Source organism: Danio aesculapii, chromosome 4 (assembly GCF_903798145.1).
Source record: "Danio aesculapii chromosome 4, fDanAes4.1, whole genome shotgun sequence".
NCBI classification, from domain to species: Eukaryota; Metazoa; Chordata; class Actinopteri; order Cypriniformes; family Danionidae; genus Danio; species Danio aesculapii.
This window is the reverse complement of record NC_079438.1, coordinates 14330823-14351783: the sequence shown is the minus strand read 5'-3', so window position 1 is coordinate 14351783 and position 20961 is coordinate 14330823. Positions and strand designations below refer to the sequence as shown.

The window sequence follows — 20961 nt, the reverse complement described above, 5'->3', positions numbered from 1 at the left end:
GTGCATCTGTGATAAGTATACTTAGAGATGCTGTTGGTGCAATTATTCCTTAATGTATAGGCTATAGACTGTCTTTTCCACCCTTTCATGCTAGATTGTTCACAGAGATCTGTTTGTTGTTTAATTTTCACAATGTTCTTTAATTGAGATTGTAGCTCTATAAGCACTATAGGTGACTTACTACCTCACATCCTGTCGCTTATTTACTTTCAAATCTGCTACAGTGTTTCCTTCAATGACAGACTAATTTATCTTTCATCACCTCAAATGCCTTTATTGTATCTGTTTTTCCTATTAATTCAGAACTGTATTTTTGCAGTCTTTCCTGTTTCATAAATTTTCTGTAAAATTCTCTGTTCCATCAATGCTAAAATTATCCCTAAAAAGTCATCATGTTTTCTGCCTTTTAACAGAGCTAAGTCTATATGAAGATGATTAAATCAACCACATGTTGTAACATAGTACTATTGCTCATCAGATCTTCAGGCACTTTGTTGTATGTATAATTTTCACCAGCAAATGTAAATACTAATTGGTCCCTACCCTCCTCTGCTAATTACCTAAAATAAGCTGAACAGAAATGAATTACTTAACAATATTTGACATCAGGAGGAACATTTGTTCATAAAATGTAGGAACCTCAGCTGGAAGATTTTCTCTAATTGATTGTTCTTATAGCATCTGCTTTTTACCGGCTTTAATGCAGCATAATTAAAATATTTTAATTCAAATTAAATTCAACTCTTATGAGTTACATACACAGTCATACCTGACTTGAAATATATTTTAAATCGAAAATATCCAATGATTTATTTCATATTATAATCACTAGGTGTTAATAACTAGATGTTAATAACTAGATGTTAGTCTCGATGTTAGTCTAGATGTAGTCTAGATGTTAGTCTCCACTTTCCTTTCTAATCTGCAACTGCAACTAATCTGCAACTGCCTCTCTGGCTATACCACTAACTGTGCCCTCTATCTCTCTCTCTCTCTCAAAAAAATAAAAATAAAAACATTTTTTTTCTAATGCTTTGCTTCTTAGACTTTTACACACCTGAAACTTGTCTATAGCACTTGTTCACTGCTGCTCTTATAGTTGTGTAAATTGCTTCCTTGTCCTCATTTGTAAGTCGCTTTGGATAAAAGCGTCTGCTAAATGACTAAATGTAAATGTAAATAATCCTACTCTCAATAAAACTTCAATATTGTTTTTATAATCATTTCAGCATTTTTCTTATTTTCTCTGCAGATGTGCATCTGGTTTAATTTTAACCCTCACTATACTGGTTAATTTTCTAATTATAAATTCAAGTCCAGCAATGATAATATTTCTTTAAGTATTTAACACTGCACTTGTTTAAATCATTTAACTTCTGAGCTATTTGTTCATTCAGATGTTGTATTCATTATTGTTTCTCTTTCTCTTGATATTTACTTCTTAAGGCAAGTCCATCATACTGATTGGGTCCACAGCGTTTATGTAATTTTTTGTAAAATCACTGAATCTATCTGGTCTGTTTTGCTCTTTTTTCCTCATTATTCCTCAAATTTACTTCCCAATTGTTCAGTTATATTTATGAAACAAACTCTATTATATTAACCCCCTTTTTTTCCCAAAATCATATTTTATTACACTTAGAGCTTCTCACTGTTGACTTATTCTAATGTGCTGTTCTTTTTTTCCTTTAATTTCTTCCTGGTATTAATTTTCTAAGCCTAAATCTCTTTCAGGATCATACATCTGCATAGACAAATTCTGCTTCTTACTAGCCCTGCTTCAGAAATGTTTAACTTAATGTATTTTCCCCATTATCAATTGTCTTACTTTCATCTTCTATCTGTTATAATTAATAGATATTATCTTTTTATTCTGTAATCCTTATTTAATTCAAATTGCTTTTAAAAAATGTGAAGTCCTAATTTTTATAATACCTTCCTTCCTGACTAATTTGACAGGAGTCTAATTTGATTCAAGAAAGGGTCCACTTTTGTTTTAATTTGCAATGTACTTGATTTGCATCATAGTTCTACTGGGCTTTTGAGATTGAGTTTGCTAGGCCACAGCCAATCTCTCTCCCTCGCACCCCGAGGCAACTGTTCCATATATGGTGCAGTCTTTGCATTGTTGCATTCAGGAATCCCCACATTTCCTGCATTTTTAAGGAGTTAAAGTGTAGAGCATTCCTCCTTCCTCTTGGTGATGGCTTCTCTTTCACCCAGCTGATGTTGCTGGAAAGCTTAGCTTTTTTGATCAGTTCATCAGTCTCTTGTTTCTCCGTCTTTAAGTGTCTCTTGAACATATGTGGATGGGTCAAGTCTCAGTAGTTCTCTGTATGCAGTGCCTGGCTCACTGCTTTAGTTCATGTAATAAGAGTCCACAGTCAACAATTTGCTCCTTGTGTTTCTCCAAACACCTTATTTAATTTTCCAGTGCCTTCAGGAATGTCCGGCAGGCGAAAAGACAAGGACCCTTCAAAGTCCATCTCCGTGCCCCTTAATTTAATATATACATTTGCTTAGTTATTATCTAAACATTTTTCCACTTTCCCATTTTCCCTTTATCAAATAAAGACTCCTCTTATCTATGTTCTTCTCTTTGCTGTCCAACTGCTGATTTTTTAAATATTTATTACTAAATCATTTGTATTTTGTATTAATTTTCTAATTTGTTAGTTTTCTTCTAATTCCATTTCTTTAGCTTCAGCTTGTGCTTAACTCCTAATTTATTCTAGTGTTCTCTCACTAGTTGGTCTTTCTTTATTGTTTTAATTTAGCATTTTCTATACCTGTTTCAAGTTTACAGTACATATTTCTTACTCTTTTTTCACACTCATCATTTTACTTTTTACCTTTTGTCTTATTCTTTTCATTTATAATTATTAGTTATGTTTCAGAGTTTGTATTTACTCACACACTGCTTACATCAAATGTTCCTCCTTTTTGCCATTATTTTTCTTTTCTGTTCTCTCTTTGTTCAGTATTTATTTAAAAATGATTTATATCTTAAATATTCATTTTTTTTCTAAATTCTAAGTATTATTCCTCTCTGTTCCCAAAATGTTTAGCTTATTACTTTATTCTTTTATATAACACATTTTTTTATTTTCCAAATTGTATTTACTTTACCATATTTATCTTATACTCTTTACACCTCATTAATATTAAATCAGATACTATTATTCACTAAATTAAATTCTAAGAATTTATATTATGATCTCTTTGTATGCACAAATGTCAACCTATGTTATATACTTCTCCTTAATTTAATATATTTCTCTTTATATTTTTCTATCTGAACTGAATTCATTTATTTCCTAAATATTGTAATATCTTCCCTAAACTGCATCAGTCTCTTCTATATTTTCTTTATTACACAATATTTCACAGTCCATCTTTATATTATAATCTACAATGATGATTCTTTTATCTCACTCTTTATCACAAACACTAAACACAAACACTTAACCACACTCTCTAGTCCCTCAAATTTAGAGGACTCATTCACTCAACATTTGTCCCTTTATCTACAGGGCTCATTCAGTCATTCATTCCTCTCAGTGTACCACAGAGGTGTCCATCCCTGCCATGCTCCACTTAAGGGACTGTGCAGAAGGGGGGCTCTGCCTGTCCACCAATATGGAATTTTACACAACCATTCACACAGACACACACAACACTAAAGCAATAACCATAGGAATTTCCTTGCGCACGTCTCTATATTCTAATCTGCTTTTAATCTCTTAACTGTCACCACACATTCAGAACTCACTTTTGAAATCTAAATCTGTTCTATGTATATCCTATATTGTTAAACAACTTCCCAAATCTGAGTAACAGTTACTAGTTAACGTCTGACGCTATCAAGGCCTCTTAACGAGCAAACACAGATCATTTGCATGCAAACTATTCTTTTTTTTTTTTAATCTGGAATCCAAACCTCCCTCTATTACTTTTATTTCTTTTGGAGGAACAGTTAAAATGTCTTTATCATCACAAGCAGGTCCTGGGAGACAAAACAAACTTTTTTACATGCAAAACTGCTTTTCTTAATTGCTTTTCCACTTTGCTTGCTTTGTCCCTCCAGCACAGTATGTGCAATTTTTATTCATTCTCTAATCAATTAATATTTTATCTATATTTTAATCTCTTATAATACTCACTTTCTCTCACACTACACCTCAGTAATTTCTCTCTAGCTCTCATCGTCCTTAAACACACACCCTACTCATGCTTTAACCTTCTAGATCTCTTACCACATGGATCCTCATTCACAAATGTCTCAGCATTTGCATTCTCATTCTCATTCAATCTAATTATCTTTTCTAAAACATTCCCCATTCTCTTCAGTCCAGACCACATACATATATAAAAACACAACATATAGACTAACACAGGTCAGTTCACTGAGATCCAGCCCTCCCTGTGGGTGCTTTTGGGATCAGATTAAAGGCCTTCTCCCAATTTCCCTGCCTCTATCGGGAGAGTCTTACTCAATCCACAGGCGAGTACAGAGACGCGGAGCGCTCCTTTGCTCTAATCACACCTACAGCAAGCGATCATTTCCAGTGCTACCTCGCGCGCCTTGCTCCCGCCTCTCGTGTAGCAATCCATGCATGTACCTCTCTTTCATACGCATATAATTTACAGCCATTCGTTAGTATATAATACAAAGCCATTGTTAGTGCACAATATACAGCCATTTGTTAGTACAAGCACATACCTTGATAACCTGGAAGACCTCTTTTTCTTATAAATAGTTCATTTCACTATTCTTTTATCACTTTATCATTTACTTTATAATTCTTTTTAATAAATTTTGTCAATTCATAGGTTCTTTTTAATGGTGAGGTATTTTAAAAGTCAAGTTCAGGTGTCCGGTCCACCCCACAGCACACTCATCAGAGAACCAAAACAAAGCAAAAATCTGCTCACCTTTTTTAATCTGCGCGCTATTTGGTCTCTGCGTGAGTGTCTGCCAAGGATCAGCCCATTGACACCTTCCTTGGACTATCCTCAGTCCAGCCCCACGTTGGTCGCCAAATTATGTAGTGGAAAGTTGCGCTGGATCTCGACAAACATCTTCCTGGTTTCAAAAAAGAGGCTGAGGTCTTCGAAGTTCTCAAGTTGAAGCAGTTTATTGTTACAGCAGAGATGGTCAATCGAGCTCTCTCCCACTCAATGTCCAAAAACCCACAGTTTATATACAGTTTCTTATCCATAGGTATCATGAGATATGATGTAACATCACCCTATTCCCGGCTCCAATAGCATCCTAGCTTTTTAATTAATGGCTGTATGTTTTTCTGTTTTTACATATCTTAAAGGTCATATAGCATGTGCTTACAATCATGTGTTTGCATATGATCATGTTGTTTTCATACTTTCTAAATGATTCTCCTTATGTATGCTATTTTGGCGAGGGTTGTTTTTGTCTTGTTCAACATATACATTGTCTAAATGTATTGCATACGCTTTGTCATAATGTTCTCACTTTGGCGCATGACCTGCTGTGCTTCAATTGTAAGGCCCTCAATTATAAGGCCCTGCATGTTTGTCTCTTCTGCATCACTTGAATATAGGTATTTCTATAAGTTTTAACAGTGTATTTTAATAGTAATCTATATTCTAATAGTGGCAGATTATATAGTGATTACATAATAAAAGTTCCACTATAACAGCAAGAGGAGGGTAGAAAACTGGGCTTGGACAGTTTTTCTTCATTAATAATCCTTGCTTCTTCATCAGTCTTCGATTGGTCATCAGCAGTAACTTGAACAGTGTATCACACAGGAGAACGTTATTAGCATGTTTTGCAGCAAACAAAGCACGCCATTCATTCTTACACATTGCCCAGCTTTTACTCCACAAAATGTCAGCTTGCCCTTTCATGAGCTGCATCCAGTCAACCCTTGCAATGACATTCAAACCAGGGGAGCTCATTACAGTGAATACTGGGTGACAGAAGATGAGAACTCCACCACTGCAGAGTAAAATTATCGACCTCCCTTTTTTTGGGTGAGGTTGTACCTTCTAACGCTTTATCCAACCTCAACGTCAGAAAGAGATGGGATCCATACTCGACTTTTTTTTCCGCCCACACAAAGAACTCCTTGGTCGAAAGCTTTCATTTTCTACACTTCTGTGAGAGGATGTCGACAAGCGTTGGTAATATAGTGGTGAGCATAGCTGGCTTCTAAGTATATTCCCAGCAAATGTATTCCTTTTGGCTGCCGTAACATTACATGGCCAGGCGCCACTCTTGTGAAGATGTCCCATGACATGTGGGTAGATCAGTGCATTTTGAGATGGTTGGGATCCATATGCTGGACATGTTTTTCAGTGCCAAACCAAGACAAAGAGGGCCTTGGTTGAAAGCATTCTTTTTGAGCTCATCTGGCAAGAAACGTCTGCAAGCGTTGGTGGTATAGTGGTGAGCATAGCTGCCTTCCAAGCAGTTGACCCGGGTTCGATTCCCGGCCAACGCATTTCCTTTTGGCTACTGTATATATCACTTAGTCCGTTGCCAACCTTGTGAAAGGCAACAGCCAAAAAGTAAAAGACAAAGGAGGGCCTCCCCGTCGGGGAATCGAACCCCGGTCTTCCGCGTGACAGGCGGAGATACTGTCCACTATACTAACGAGGATCTGCGGAGTAAGAAAACCCGTTCTCCCCCCACACAGATCAGCAATGTAATCCAGTCTAACAGCATTGTCTGCAGTGCTGGCACTAAAGACCTTGGCTGACAGCAAGAGGAGGGTAGAAAACTGGGCTTGGACAGTTTTTCTTCATTAATAATCCTTGCTTCTTCCTCAGTCTTCGACTGGTCATCAGCAGTAACTTGAACAGTGCATCACACAGGAGAACGTTATTAGCATGTTTTGCAGCAAACAAAGCACGCCATTCATTCTTACACATTGCCCAGCTTTTACTCCACAAAATGTCAGCTTGCCCTTTCATGAGCTGCATCCAGTCAACCCTTGCAATGACATTCAAACCGGGGGAGCTCATTACAGTGAATACTGGGTGACAGAAGATGAGAACTCCACCACTGCAGAGTAAAATTATCGACCTCCCTTTTTTTGGGTGAGTTGTACCTTCTAACGCTTTATCCAACCTCAACGTCAGAAAGAGATGGGATCCATACTCGACTTTTTTTTTCGCCCACACAAAGAACTCATTGGTCGAAAGCTTTCATTTTCTACACTTCTTTGAGAGGATGTCTACAAGCGTTGGTAATATAGTGGTGAGCATAGCTGGCTTCTAAGTATATTTCCAGCAAATGTTTTCCTTTTGGCTGCCGTAACATTACATGGCCAGGCGCCACTCTTGTGAAGATGTCCCATGACATGTGGGTAGATCAGTGCATTTTGAGATGGTTGGGATCCATATGCTGGACATGTTTTTCAGTGCCGAACCAAGACAAAGAGGGCCTTGGTTGAAAGCATTCTTTTTGAGCTCATCTGGCAAGATTCGTCTGCAAGCGTTGGTGGTATAGTGGTGAGCATAGCTGCCTTCCAAGCAGTTGACCCGCGTTCGATTCCCGGCCAACGCATTTCCTTTTGGCTGCTGTATATATCACTTAGTCCGTTGCCACCCTTGTGAAAGGCAACAGCCAAAAAGTAAAAGACAAAGGAGGGCCTCCCCGTCGGGGAATCGAACCCCGGTCTTCCGCGTGACAGGTGGAGATACTGTCCACTATACTAACGAGGATCTGCGGAGTAAGAAAACCCGTTCTCCCCCCACACAGATCAGCAATGTAATCCAGTCTAACAGCATTGTCTGCAGTGCTGGCACTAAAGACCTTGGCTGACAGCAAGAGGAGGGTAGAAAACTGGGCTTGGACAGTTTTTCTTCATTAATAATCCTTGCTTCTTCCTCAGTCTTCGACTGGTCATCAGCAGTAACTTGAACAGTGCATCACACAGGAGAACGTTATTAGCATGTTTTGCAGCAAACAAAGCACGCCATTCATTCTTACACATTGCCCAGCTTTTACTCCACAAAATGTCAGCTTGCCCTTTCATGAGCTGCATCCAGTCAACCCTTGCAATGACATTCAAACCGGGGGAGCTCATTACAGTGAATACTGGGTGACAGAAGATGAGAACTCCACCACTGCAGAGTAAAATTATCGACCTCCCTTTTTTTGGGTGAGTTGTACCTTCTAACGCTTTATCCAACCTCAACTTCAGAAAGAGATGGGATCCATACTCGACTTTTTTTTTCGCCCACACAAAGAACTCATTGGTCGAAAGCTTTCATTTTCTACACTTCTTTGAGAGGATGTCTACAAGCATTGGTAATATAGTGGTGAGCATAGCTGGCTTCTAAGTATATTTCCAGCAAATGTATTCCTTTTGGCTGCCGTAACATTACATGGCCAGGCGCCACTCTTGTGAAGATGTCCCATGACATGTGGGTAGATCAGTGCATTTTGAGATGGTTGGGATCCATATGCTGGACATGTTTTTCAGTGCCGAACCAAGACAAAGAGGGCCTTGGTTGAAAGCATTCTTTTTGAGCTCATCTGGCAAGAGACGTCTGCAAGCGTTGGTGGTATAGTGGTGAGCAAAGCTGCCTTTCAAGCAGTTGACCCGGGTTCGATTCCCGGCCAACGCGTTTCCTTTTGGCTGCTGTATATATCACTTAGTCCGTTGCCACCCTTGTGAAAGGCAACAGCCAAAAAGTTAAAGACAAAGAAGGGCCTCCCGTCGGGGAATCTAACCCCGGTCTTCCGCGTGACAGGCGGAGATACTGTCCACTATACTAACGAGGATCTGTGGAGTAAGAAACCCGTTCTCCCCCCCCACAGATCAGCAATGTAATCCAGTCTAACAGCATTGTCTGCAGTGCTGGCACTAAAGACCTTGGCTGACAGCAAGAGGAGGGTAGAAAACTGGGATTGGACAGTTTTTCTTCATTAACAATCCTTGCTTCTTCCTCAGTCTTCGACTGGTCATCAGCAGTAACTTGAACAGTGCATCACACAGGAGAACGTTATTAGCATGTCTTGCAGCAAACAAAGCACGCCTTTCATTCTTACACATTGCCCAGCTTTTACTCCACAAAATGTCAGCTTGCCCTTTCATGAGCTGCATCGTCAGCCCTTGCAATGACATTCAAACCGGGGGAGCTCATTACAGTGAATACTGGGTGACAGAAGATGAGAACTCCACCACTGCAGAGTAAAATTATCAACCTCCCTTTTTTGGGTGAGGTTGTACCTTCTAACGCTTTATCCAACCTCAACGTCAGAAAGAGATGGGATCCATACTCAACTTTTTTTTTCGCCCACACAAAGAACTCCTTGGTCGAAAGCTTTCAATTTCTACACTTCTGTGAGAGGATGTCTACAAGCGTTGGTAATATAGTGGTGAGCATAGCTGGCTTCTAAGTATATTCCCAGCAAATGTATTCATTTTGGCTGCCGTAACATTACATGGCCAGGCGCCACTCTTGTGAAGATGTCCCATGACATGTGGGTAGATCAGTGCATTTTGAGATGGTTGGGATCCATATGCTGGACATGATTTTAAGTGCCGAACCAAGACAAAGAGGGCCTTGGTTGAAAGCATTCTTTTTGAGCTCATCTGGCAAGAGATGTCTGCAAGCGTTGGTGGTATAGTGGTGAGCATAGCTGCCTTCCAAGCAGTTGACCCGGGTCAGATTCCCGGCCAACGCATTTCTTTTTGGCTGCTGTATATATCACTTAGTCCGTTTCCACCCTTGTGAAAGGCAACAGCCAAAAAGTAAAAGACAAAGGACGGCCATCCCGTCAGGGAATCGAACGCTAGTCTACCGCATAACAGGCGGAGATACTGTCCACTATACTAACAATGATCTGCGGAGTAAGAGAACCTGTTCTCTCCCCACACAGATCAGCAATGTAATCCAGTCCTAACAGCATTGTCTGCAGCACTGGCACTAAAGACCTTGGCTGACAGCAAGAAGAGGGTAGAAAACTGGGCTTGGACAGTTTTTCTTCATTAATAAGCCTTGCTTCGTCATCTTTATTGGTGAGCATAGCTGGTTTCCAAGCAGAGGCCAGTTGCACGTAGGTGTAGATCGCTAGCCAGTAGGAACAAGGGTAGGTCGGACAAGTAAAATACACAAAATTATTGGTTCGGATCCCGTTTCGGCCACAAATATTATAAAACGAATTTGTATTTGCTCTTCATCTAGACACACTTTAAGAACAATTAACATAAAATAAATTATAATTTTGCATAAAGATACAATAATTTTACAATCCTACAACAATTGTGCTTGTGTCATTATTTATTCATATAAATAAAAGAATGATAACAAGAATTTATCTATTCATTCTGTGTAGAATTTATGAATTTATGTGATCTAAATATAGATTTGGAATATAACATATAGGGTATATTTGATTCTTTTTGATACTGTTTTTTGCTTTGACAATATGCTGTTAAAAGCTCTATGTAGTTAAAGGCGCTACACACACAGCCCCGCTCCTTGGTATGGAGCGGCAAGTGCTGAATTCAATTCAATTCAATTTACCTTTATTTGTATAGCGCTTATACAATGTAGATTGTGTCAAAGCAGCTTCATATAAAAGGTCACAGTAAATAGGAACAGTGTAATTCAGTTTGTAGTGTTTAAGTTCAGTTCAGTTGAGCTCAGTTCAGTGTGGTTTAATAATCACTACTGAGAGTCCAAATACTGAAGAGCAAATCCAATGATGCGCAGCTCTACAGATCCCGAACTATGCAAGCCAGTGGCGACAGCGGAGAGGGAAAAAAAACTTCACTAAAGGCGGAAGTGAAGAAAAAAAAAACCTTGAGAGAAACCAGGCTCAGTTGGGCATGACCATTTTAATTTCTCCGCTGGCCAAACGTCTTGTGCAGAGCTGCAGTCTCAGTGGCGGAGGCTGGAAGCTGGCCTCAGCGAAGACTCGTCTGTCTCTGGAGCGTCACAGGAAACAGTCTCATGTTCTCCACTCTTCCATGACCATCGCAGTAGCTGCTCAGGATTCGGCCAGGTCCAGGATATGGAAACCTTGGGATCATCTCGTCGTTGGTCTTGGATCGAATCAGTGACTCTGCATAGTCTGAGGGCCTCGGGAAGAGTATCCCCAGGTGGAAATGGAGAATAAAGAAAATAATTAGCGTAGCTGATGTTCACAGTGTATATCAGCAAGATGCATAACCTGTGTGGAAGCCCCCTAAGTGGTGCACTAAGTGTATGCTTTACTGAACAGATAGGTCTTTAATATAGTTTTGAATTGGGAGAGTGTGTCTGAGCCTCGGACGTTATCAGGAAGGCTATTCCAGAATTTAGGAGCTATAAATGAGAAGGCTTGACCTCCTTTACTCGACTTTGCTATTATAGGTACTACCAGAAGCCCTGAGTTTTGAGACCTTAAAGAGCGAGTTGGATTGTAGCGAGACAGAAGATTGGTTAGATAAACAGGAGCTAGATTATTTAAAGCTTTATATGTAAGAAGCAATATTTTAAATTCAATACGAAACTTAACAGGCAGCCAGTGTAAGGAGGATAAAATTGGGGTGATGTGATCAAATTTTCTAGACCTGGTAAGAACTCTGGCAGCTGCATTTTGTACTAATTGAAGTTTGTTAATAGAGGATGCTGGGCAGCCAGCAAACAGAGCATTACAGTAGTCCAGCCTAGAAGTCATAAAAGCATGGACTAGCTTTTCTGCATCTGAGATGGATAGAATACTTCGTAACTTAGCGATATTTCTCAGATGAAAGAAAGCAGTTTTTGTGACATGGGATATATGATTTTTAAAAGTTAAATTGCTGTCTAATATGACACCCAGATCTTTTATAGTAGAGCTAACGCCAACTTTGTATCCCTCTAATTGTAGGTCGAGTTGTGAGATCTGCTGTGTACAGGATTTTGGCCCAATAAGTAATAATTCTGTTTTGTCTGAGTTTAAGAGAAGATAATTGTTGGTCATCCAGTCTTTAACATCTTTAATACACTCAGTTAGCTTGGACAGATTAGACGTCTCGTCAGGTTTAGTTGAAATATATAATTGAGTATCATCTGCATAGCAGTGAAAGCTGATCCCATGTCTTCTAATAATGTCTCCCAGGGGTAGAATGTATATTGTAAACAGTAAAGGGCCTAAAACTGATCCTTGAGGCACCCCGTATTTTACTGGGCTGATTTGTGAAGGCTGTCCATTTATATTTACAAACTGGTAACGGTCAGATAAGTATGACTTAAACCATTGTAGGGCATGTCCCTGGACACCTGTAGACTTTAAGCGATTAATAAGGATACCATGGTCAATGGTGTCAAATGCCGCACTAAGATCGAGTAGAACTAATAGCGAGATGCACCCTTGGTCAGCAGCTAAGAGTAAATCGTTGGTTATTTTCACTAATGCAGTTTCTGTACTGTGATGAGCTCTGAAACCTGACTGAAACACTTCAAAAACATTGTTGGTCTGCAGAAAGGAGCATAATTGAGCAGAAACAACTTTTTCTAGTATTTTAGATATAAATGGAAGGTTTGAAATAGGCCTATAATTAGCTAAGTTGCTGGGTTCCAGTTGTGGTTCCTTAATAATAGGTTTAATAACAGCTAACTTGTAAGGATTTTGGAACATGGCCTAAAGATAAAGAAGAGTTGATAATGTTAAGAAGAGGTTCTCCTATAACAGGTAGCAATTCTTTCAGTAACTTTGTCGGAATTGGGTCCAATATACACGTAGCTGATTTAGAGCTATTTATAATTTTGTCTAGCTCTTCCTGTTCTATGATTTTAAAGCACTGTAGGTTATTTAGATTCAGTGGCGTGTTTACTGGATCTGAAGTATAAGGCGGTGCAGAAAGTTTAATATCTCCTATTTTCTGTCTAAAGCCTTCTATTTTATCACTGAAAAAATTCATGAAGTCATCACTACTAATTTGCGGTGGAACGTTTTGTTCCAAAGATGACCGATTATTTGTTAATTTAGCAATGGTGTTAAATAAGAATCTAGGATTGTTATGATTATTTTCTATCAGTTTGCGGAGATGCTCAGCCCTGGCAGATTTTAAAGCCCTCCTATAGCTGGACATACTGTCTTTGTATGCAATTCTAAAGACTTCTAAATTAGTTTTTTTCCATTTACGTTCCAGGGCACGGGTTGCTGTTTTGAGAGCGCGGGTTTGACTATTATACCACGGTGTAGTTTTATTCTCTCTAGCCTTTTTTAGTTTGATGGGTGCCACAGTATTTAGAGTGCTAGTAAAGATGGCATCCAAACTGCTGGTTACTACATCAAGGTCATTTGCGTTTGCGGGTGCATTTCGAAGTAGAGAAAGATCAGGTAAGTTATTTATAAATTCATCTTTAGTGGATGGAACAATAGTTCTACTAGGGCGATATATCGGAGCGGATCTGCTAATTTCAGGTAAACACAGCTTATATAGTAAGAGGTAGTGGTCTGTAATATCATCACTTTGTGGTATAATGTCTACATCAATGACCTCAATTCCATAAGACAGAATTAGATCTAGTGTATGCTTTAGGCGATGAGTTGGACCAATAACATTTTGCTTTATTCCTAGTGAGACCAGCAAGTCCGTAAACGCGAGCCCTAATGTGTCGTTAGCGTCATCTATGTGGATGTTAAAGTCTCCTACAATTAGTATTTTATCAGTTTTAACTAGTAAGTCAGAGATAAAATCAGAAAACTCTTTTAGAAAATTGACATAGGGTCCTGGGGGTCTATATATGGTGATTAGAGCGAGAGATAACATAGGTTTTTGCATAGTGTTTGGAAGGACAACATTAAGCGCTAGTACTTCAAAGGAGCTAAACATAAGTCTGTTTCTCTGATTAACATTAAGAATATCACTAAAGATTGACGTGACTCCACCACCACGACCAGTTTGACGAGCCTCATGCTTATATAAGAATCCTGGAGGAGTTGCCTCATTTAAACTAATATAGTCATTTTGTTTCAGCCAGGTTTCAGTGAGACAGAGTGCATTAAGATTGTTATCTGTTATTATTTCATTTATGATAAGTGCTTTAGGTGCTAGTGACCTGATGTTTAGGAGACCAAGCTTCATGAAATTTGTATTTTCACTTTTTAGTGTTTTTTCTGGTTTAATTCTTAATAGATTATTTCTGGAGCACACAGTAAGTTTGTTTCTTGATCTAATAATACGAGGAACAGACACAGTCTCTATGGGGTTAGGTAGGTATGCATTACTGTTATTTATGTGGGACGAATAGGAGTCCGTGTGGCTAAATTGTGAATTTTGTGAATTTTTACTTACTAGTCAGATAGAGCGAAGTATTCTGGTGATGTTGTCCGACAGGAGTTCAGCTCCAGCTCGACTGGGGTGCAGCCCATCAGCGCGGAAAAGCCTAGGACACTCCCAGAAAAGATTCCAGTTATTGGCAAAGAGCAATTTCTGTTCTTCACACCATGTTAATAGCCATTCATTCAGAGCAAAAAGTCTACTGAACCTTTCATTTCCTTGGCGGTAGGTAGGAAGCGGTCCAGAAACGATGATCTGCGTGGCGGACGAGGTGCGTCGAACCGTCTCGATCAGGCTCCTGAAGTCCTTCTTCAGGATCTCCGTCTGCCGGAGCCCGGTGTCGTTCGTCCCCACGTGGAGGACGACGGCACCGAGGCTCTCGGCAGCGCTCAGGATAGTAGGTATCTGTGCAGAAATATTCTTAACTCGGGCACCAGGGAAGCAGAAAGTGCGTACTTTGTTACCTTTGGAGGAAGTGGAGCGGACGTGGCGCACGATTGAGTCGCCAATGATGGCAACATCGCGACCCGTCTCACGGAGAGGGGCGAAGCGGTTCTCCGTGGGGATCTCGAACACCGGAGGAGGAGACGTTCTGCCCCGGGACCTGGTAAGCACCTTACGCGGCTGCACCCAGGGGCCGTGGTAGCAGGGAGTCGGCGTGAACGACGCCTGGGTGCACCGCGTCCTCGGTGCGCTGGTCCTGGACAGAGAAGTACACGGGGTTGAGGAAACTGGGAGATTGTCGTTGTATCGAACACTTACCTCAGACGAGCGAGTACGGGTTAAGAGCAGAGCCCTGATGCCCTCTCGCTTCGTCTCCAGCGAGCGAATCTGGGACTCCACCGCTTCCAGCTCCAGCGCCTCCATCGATGCTTCTCCTGCACTCAAGGACAGACACGCAAGCGACATTGTACAAGGTGAAGAGCAAAGCCAGAAAGTGAGAAAATAAGTGAGTGAAAGAGGTTGGTAGCTTTAGCTGACCAGCGGTGCTAGCAGGCTAAAGCTACAAACACCAAGCGGATGCTCGAGAGACAGAACGTTTAAAAGTAGATTTGTTTGTATGAGTGTGTTAGGGGATTGTTCACCCCAAGTAGGAGAGATAAATATTTAGTGAATGAGGAGGTATTTTATGATAAAAATGTAAATTGCGAATCTAAACTCCAAACAAACGCAGCGAACTCCAAACAAACGCAGCGAAGCTACCGTCCAGTGACAGTGACGTCACTCGAGCATGCGCCGACCAACACAAGCAACTCTAGTGAGTTCCAAAGCCAGGGAGCAGAGCTGGCTGGAAACACGCAACCAGTTTAATTTGTTGTCGATTTGCATGTTTTTCCTTTTTTGTGAAGATGTCCCATGACATGTGGGTAGATCAGTGCATTTTGAGATGGTTGGGATCCATATGCTGGACATGTTTTTCAGTGCCGAACCAAGACAAAGAGAGCCTAGGTTGAAAGCATTCTTTTTGAGCTCATCTGGCAAGAGATGTCTGCAAGCGTTGGTGGTATAGTGGTGAGCATAGCTGCCTTCCAAGCAGTTGACCCGGGTTCGATTCCCGGCCAACGCATTTCCTTTTGGCTGCTGTTTATATCACTTAGTCCGTTGCCAACCTTGTAAAAGGCAACAGCCAAAAAGTAAAAGACAAAGGAGGGCCTCCCCGTCGGGGAATCGAACCCCAGTCTTCCGCGTGACAGGCGGAGATACTGTCCACTATACTAACGAGGATCTGCGCAGCAAGAAAACCCATTCTCCCCCCACACAGATCAGCAATGTAATCCAGTCCTAACAGCATTGTCTGCAGTGCTGGCACTAAAGACCTTGGCTGACAGCAAGAGGAGGGTAGAAAACTGGGCTTGGACAGTTTTTCTTCATAAATAATCCTTGCTTCTTCAATAGTCTTCGACTGGTCATCAGCAGTAACTTGAACAGTGCATCACACAGGAGAACGTTATTAGCATGTTTTGCAGCAAACAAAGCACGCCATTCATTCTTACACATTTCCCAGCTTTTACTCCACAAAATATCAGCTTGCCCTTTCATAAGCTGCATCCAGTCAACCCTTGCAATGACATTCAAACCGGGGGAGCTCATTACAGTGAATACTGGATGACAGAAGATGACAACTCCACCTCTGCAGAGTGAAATAATTGACCTCCCTTTTTTTGGGTGAGGTTGTACCTTCGAACGCTTTATCCAACCTAAACGTCAGAAAGAGATGGGATCCATACTCAACATTTTTTTTTTCGCCCACACAAAGAACTCCTTGTTCGAAAGCTTTCATTTTCTACACTTCTGTAAGAGGATGTCTACAAGCGTTGGTAATATAGTGGTGAGCATAGCTGGCTTCTACGTATATTCCCAGTAAATGTATTCCTTTTGGCTGCCGTAACATTACATGGCCAGGCGCCACTCTTGTGAAGATGTCCCATGACATGTGGGTAGATCAGTACATTTTGAGATGGTTGGGATCCATATGCTGGATATGTTTTTCATTGCCGAACCAAGACAAAGAGAGCCTTGGTTGAAAGCATTCTTTTTGAGCTCATCTGGCAAGAGATGTCTGCAAGCGTTGGTGGTATAGTGGTGAGCATAGCTGCCTTCCAAGCAGTTGACCCGCGTTCAATTCCCAGCCAACGCATTTCCTTTTGGCTGCTGTATATATCACTTAGTCCGTTGCTACCCTTGTGAAAGGCAACAGCCAAATGATTCTGTTTGATAATGTTTATTGCTTTGACAATATGCTGTTAAAAGCTCTATATAGTTAAAGGCGCTACACACACAGCCCCACTCCTTGGTATGGAGCGGCAAGTGCTGAAACACGCAACCAGCTTTATTTGTTTTCGATTTGCGTGTTGTTTCTTTTTTTAAAGTGTCTTTTATTTTTTAAATCTCTCAAATTAGGCTATTTTAGGCTATTAGGAGATATTAGTTCAGTAATGTGCAGTAGGCTATTGACCAACACCCCCTGCATACAGTTTAGGCTACACACTGCAGGTCTACAGTTCTGATGTGTTATGAATTGTTTTAGATGACAGTGAGACATGCTATATTTAGTTTTTATTGTAAAATATACATTATACTCCAGTACAAAGTAAAATAATATTTATTAATGGCCATTGGCAGCGTATAGCCGTTAAGCTTAAATAGTCGAAGTATGTTTTTATTAATAAAAGCACTAAGACTGCAGCTCTGCACAAGACGTTTGGCCAGCGGAGAAATTAAAATGGTCGTGCCCAACTGAGCCTGGTTTCTCTCAAGGTTTTTTTTCTTCACTTCCGCCTTTAGTGAAGTTTTTTTTTCCCTCTCCGCTGTCGCCACTGGCTTGCATGGTTCGGGATCTGTAGAGCTGCGCATCGTTGGATTTGCTCTTCAGTATTTGGACTCTCAGTAGTGATTATTAAACCACACTGAACTGAGCTAAACTGAACTGAACTTAAACACTACAAACTGAACTACACTGTTCCTATTTACTGTGACCTTTTATGTGAAGCTGCATTGACACAATCTACATTGTATAAGCGCTATACAAATAAAGGTGAATTGAATTGAATTAATATTAAAACAAACTACAAAATAGCCAACTTTTGATTTTATTTCGTTTCCGGATATTTTTATCAAACAAAAAATGCAATTGTATTTTGGTCTTAATTTGATTAGAAATGTAATAGCCGTTTAGGCAACACTACTTCTACATAACATTGGCTCTGATTGCGTTTTTACAGATATCCTAGATAGACTTTTGGCTGAAAAACATTACCTGTTCATTTCAGTGCTGTATTTTGACATTTCACAAGGGCTTCAGCTGGTACCGGCCTCAATTTCACGACTTGACGTTTATGTGGCGTCTACACATACAGAGCGAGATGAGATGAAACCTCAGATTCAATGTGTAGCTGCACAGTTTCTGCAAATGTTGACTATAGATTCATCTAAATTTAAATACTGCCGAAATATTGCCAGACAATTGCCAATTGCCAGAGAGCTGCCTCAGTAATGAAAGACACAGTTGGTAGACACACACACGCACACACACAGGATACACTTATAGGCCTATTCATTATTGATTTATTTAACATTAAACACACAGTAATTAAATTAAAAAAAGAAAGGCATAACTTCAGAAAAAGTGCTCACTGCTGTTTCCGCAATTTCTGAGGTTGCATTGTTTCTCTGCCATTTGCTTGTCAGTGGTGCGGCATTGCTAGATTACTTTTGTTTTAATCAGAGATTAAGATTAGGACTTCATTCATTCATTTTCTTTTCGGCTCAGTCCCTTTATTAATCCAGGGTCACCACAGCGGAATGAACCACCAACTTATCCAGCACGTTTTTATGCAGCGGAAGCCCTTCCAGCTGCAACCCATCTCTGTGAAAAATCCATACACACTCATTCTCTACGGACAATTTAGCCTACCCAATTCACCTGCATCGCATGTTTTGGACGGTGGGAAAACCGAGCTCCCGGAGGAAACCCACGTGAACGCAGGGAAAGCATGCAAACTCAACACAGAAACACCAACTGACTCAACCGAGGTTCAAACCAGCAACCTTCTTGCTGTGAGGCGGCATTGCGTCACCCCAAGATTAGGCCTATATAGACAATTTTAGTTATTTAGCGTAATGTATAGTTATTTCGTTTAATTAGAGTAATTTACAAATATATAAATTATTTAGTGCTTTTTGGATTTAGGCATAGGCCGAGTATAAAACTTAATATTACTTGTAAATACAAAAGATTATGCGGTTTAGTAAATTTTTTTTTTGATGGTACTGTATTGCATGTTGAATGTTACAATTACAAAGAGTTTTATTAAACAAGTGCACTAGCACAAGATATTTTTGTAGGTGTAAAAATATAAAAAGTATCATTTTCATATTCTTGCCTTATTTATCTTTACTGTAAATATAAAATACTATGCAATGCGTGGTTTACCTAAGAAAAAAAGGCGCAGCAAGGCAAAAAGTTAGTCTAGAGCCCTGTATTGGATAGATTAACTGATAGATTGTGTGTGCATTTTAATAACATTGACACTACTTTTACGATTGATTAAACTAGGGATGCTAACGATTACTCGATTGATTTATTGTCGGTAACCCTTTAAACCCGATAGACCTCATCGATGACCAATTAAGCATGGGCATTTAATAAGTTATGCTTTGCGCTGTGAGACGCGTTCCCAAATTCACACATTACATAATCAAGTGTGTGCAGTTTACGTTACCTTTTGGAGACGTGCACTCTCTTGATTTTGCATATTGGGGACACATAAAACCCTGTTATGCACAGATCTCCTTTATGTCCGCTGGTGCTGCCGTTAATCCGCAGGTCAAGTAATCAAAAAGTAGGCTACATGACGTTTAATTATGGGCAGGTTAATAAGACCAAACACTGGTTGTGCAAACTTTAACTACTTCTTCTAAAATATTAGTGTTTCAAGCTATATTATCTTTTTATAGACTGGCATAGGCCTAACTAGGCATCACGGTCAGACATTTAGAGTATAAAAACGACCGCTTACCTCATTTCACTGTGATCATTATGCGGATCATATTGCATATTCGGGTAATTCTTAGGCAGCCTTGTAAATAATGTATTTTATTAATGGATTGTTTATAAGGACTAAGCTATTAAATACTGTAATTCTCCGAGTGGAAAATGCTTGAGTTGTTTGATAATATCTATCATATCATGCAAAACTTTATCTATCATGTTTATGATCTGCCCCTCATCCTTCAATATTACAGATTGATTTATCAGATGATTTGTCATAAGAGAAATGTTAACAAAAGGATTTTCTTCATGGAGACCCATCTAAAAACAATCGACAATCAATAATTCATTTAGTATAAATACAAGTTTTAGTAACAATAACTTAAACCGAAACATACCTTTATACATGAAAGATCAGGTTCTCTGTAACCTTTAAGACAAGTTAGTCGCATCAGAAATGACTTTCGCTTATGACGTCTGCTTCGCGGGCATTTCACGTTGTATGCGTCACCGTCACATTTGTACACAGGCTTTAAATTAATGCTTTTTGTCTACCAGATTCATATAATAAAGAGAACGATAAAATAACGTTATTAACCGGTTAACTGTAAACGTTTCTCTTCAGAATGATTAAAGTTGATCTTTTTTTCGTTTTTCATTTCTGTTCCTGAAAAATGTCATTCGTTTCTGTTTTTCGTTTCCGTTTCTTGAACCGGTTCGGAGCCCTGCTTAAAATATTGTAATTATTATACTTGTCTAATATAGACCTATACATTATTGGCAGCAATGTATTATCTAATTTCAATTTTGCATCTATATCTTATTTTATTTAAAATGTTTAATAAATGTTTATAATAATTTACTAATTAAATTTACTCTAATATTGCAGAAAACACATTATGTTTACCAATCACACTAACAATAACACTAACCTGCTTCTTTTTAAAGGATAAAAATGGAATAAAAAGTGTACTTAAACAAAGAGGCACCAGTTCCAGCTGCCACAAAAAGGCAATGGACACAGAATAAAACAGGTTGCTCAGGTCAAAAAGACAGAGAAGCAGGGATAACAGCAACAAACATTTTAAAAGAAAGAGGGATAGACTCTGTTGAACTCATAAAATGCACAGACATACGTTCAACATGTGTCTACCTCACAGACAGGTCTTGCAGTTTTTTTTTGCATCCAACCAAACAGATGGGAGTTGAATTAAT

At 39.6% G+C, this 20961-nt stretch overlaps 8 non-coding genes across 8 annotated transcripts; 5 read left to right on the top strand and 3 right to left on the bottom strand.

Moving 5' to 3' along the window:
• Positions 1 to 6416: 6416 nt before the first annotated feature.
• trnag-ucc (transfer RNA glycine (anticodon UCC)) lies at positions 6417 to 6488 on the top strand. Its single transcript has one exon. It is a non-coding gene; the product is annotated as a tRNA-Gly (tRNA).
• An 86-nt stretch (positions 6489 to 6574) lies between these two features.
• Positions 6575 to 6646, bottom strand: trnad-guc (transfer RNA aspartic acid (anticodon GUC)). The gene has a single exon. It is a non-coding gene; the product is annotated as a tRNA-Asp (tRNA).
• Positions 6647 to 7483: 837 nt separating this feature from the next.
• Positions 7484 to 7555, top strand: trnag-ucc (transfer RNA glycine (anticodon UCC)). The gene has a single exon. It is a non-coding gene; the product is annotated as a tRNA-Gly (tRNA).
• An 86-nt stretch (positions 7556 to 7641) lies between these two features.
• Positions 7642 to 7713, bottom strand: trnad-guc (transfer RNA aspartic acid (anticodon GUC)). The gene has a single exon. It is a non-coding gene; the product is annotated as a tRNA-Asp (tRNA).
• An 837-nt stretch (positions 7714 to 8550) lies between these two features.
• On the top strand, positions 8551 to 8622 carry trnae-uuc (transfer RNA glutamic acid (anticodon UUC)). Its single transcript has one exon. It is a non-coding gene; the product is annotated as a tRNA-Glu (tRNA).
• A 991-nt stretch (positions 8623 to 9613) lies between these two features.
• On the top strand, positions 9614 to 9685 carry trnag-ucc (transfer RNA glycine (anticodon UCC)). The gene has a single exon. It is a non-coding gene; the product is annotated as a tRNA-Gly (tRNA).
• Positions 9686 to 15750: 6065 nt separating this feature from the next.
• trnag-ucc (transfer RNA glycine (anticodon UCC)) lies at positions 15751 to 15822 on the top strand. Its single transcript has one exon. It is a non-coding gene; the product is annotated as a tRNA-Gly (tRNA).
• Positions 15823 to 15908: 86 nt separating this feature from the next.
• trnad-guc (transfer RNA aspartic acid (anticodon GUC)) lies at positions 15909 to 15980 on the bottom strand. The gene has a single exon. It is a non-coding gene; the product is annotated as a tRNA-Asp (tRNA).
• Between the last annotated feature and the right edge of the window lie 4981 nt (positions 15981 to 20961).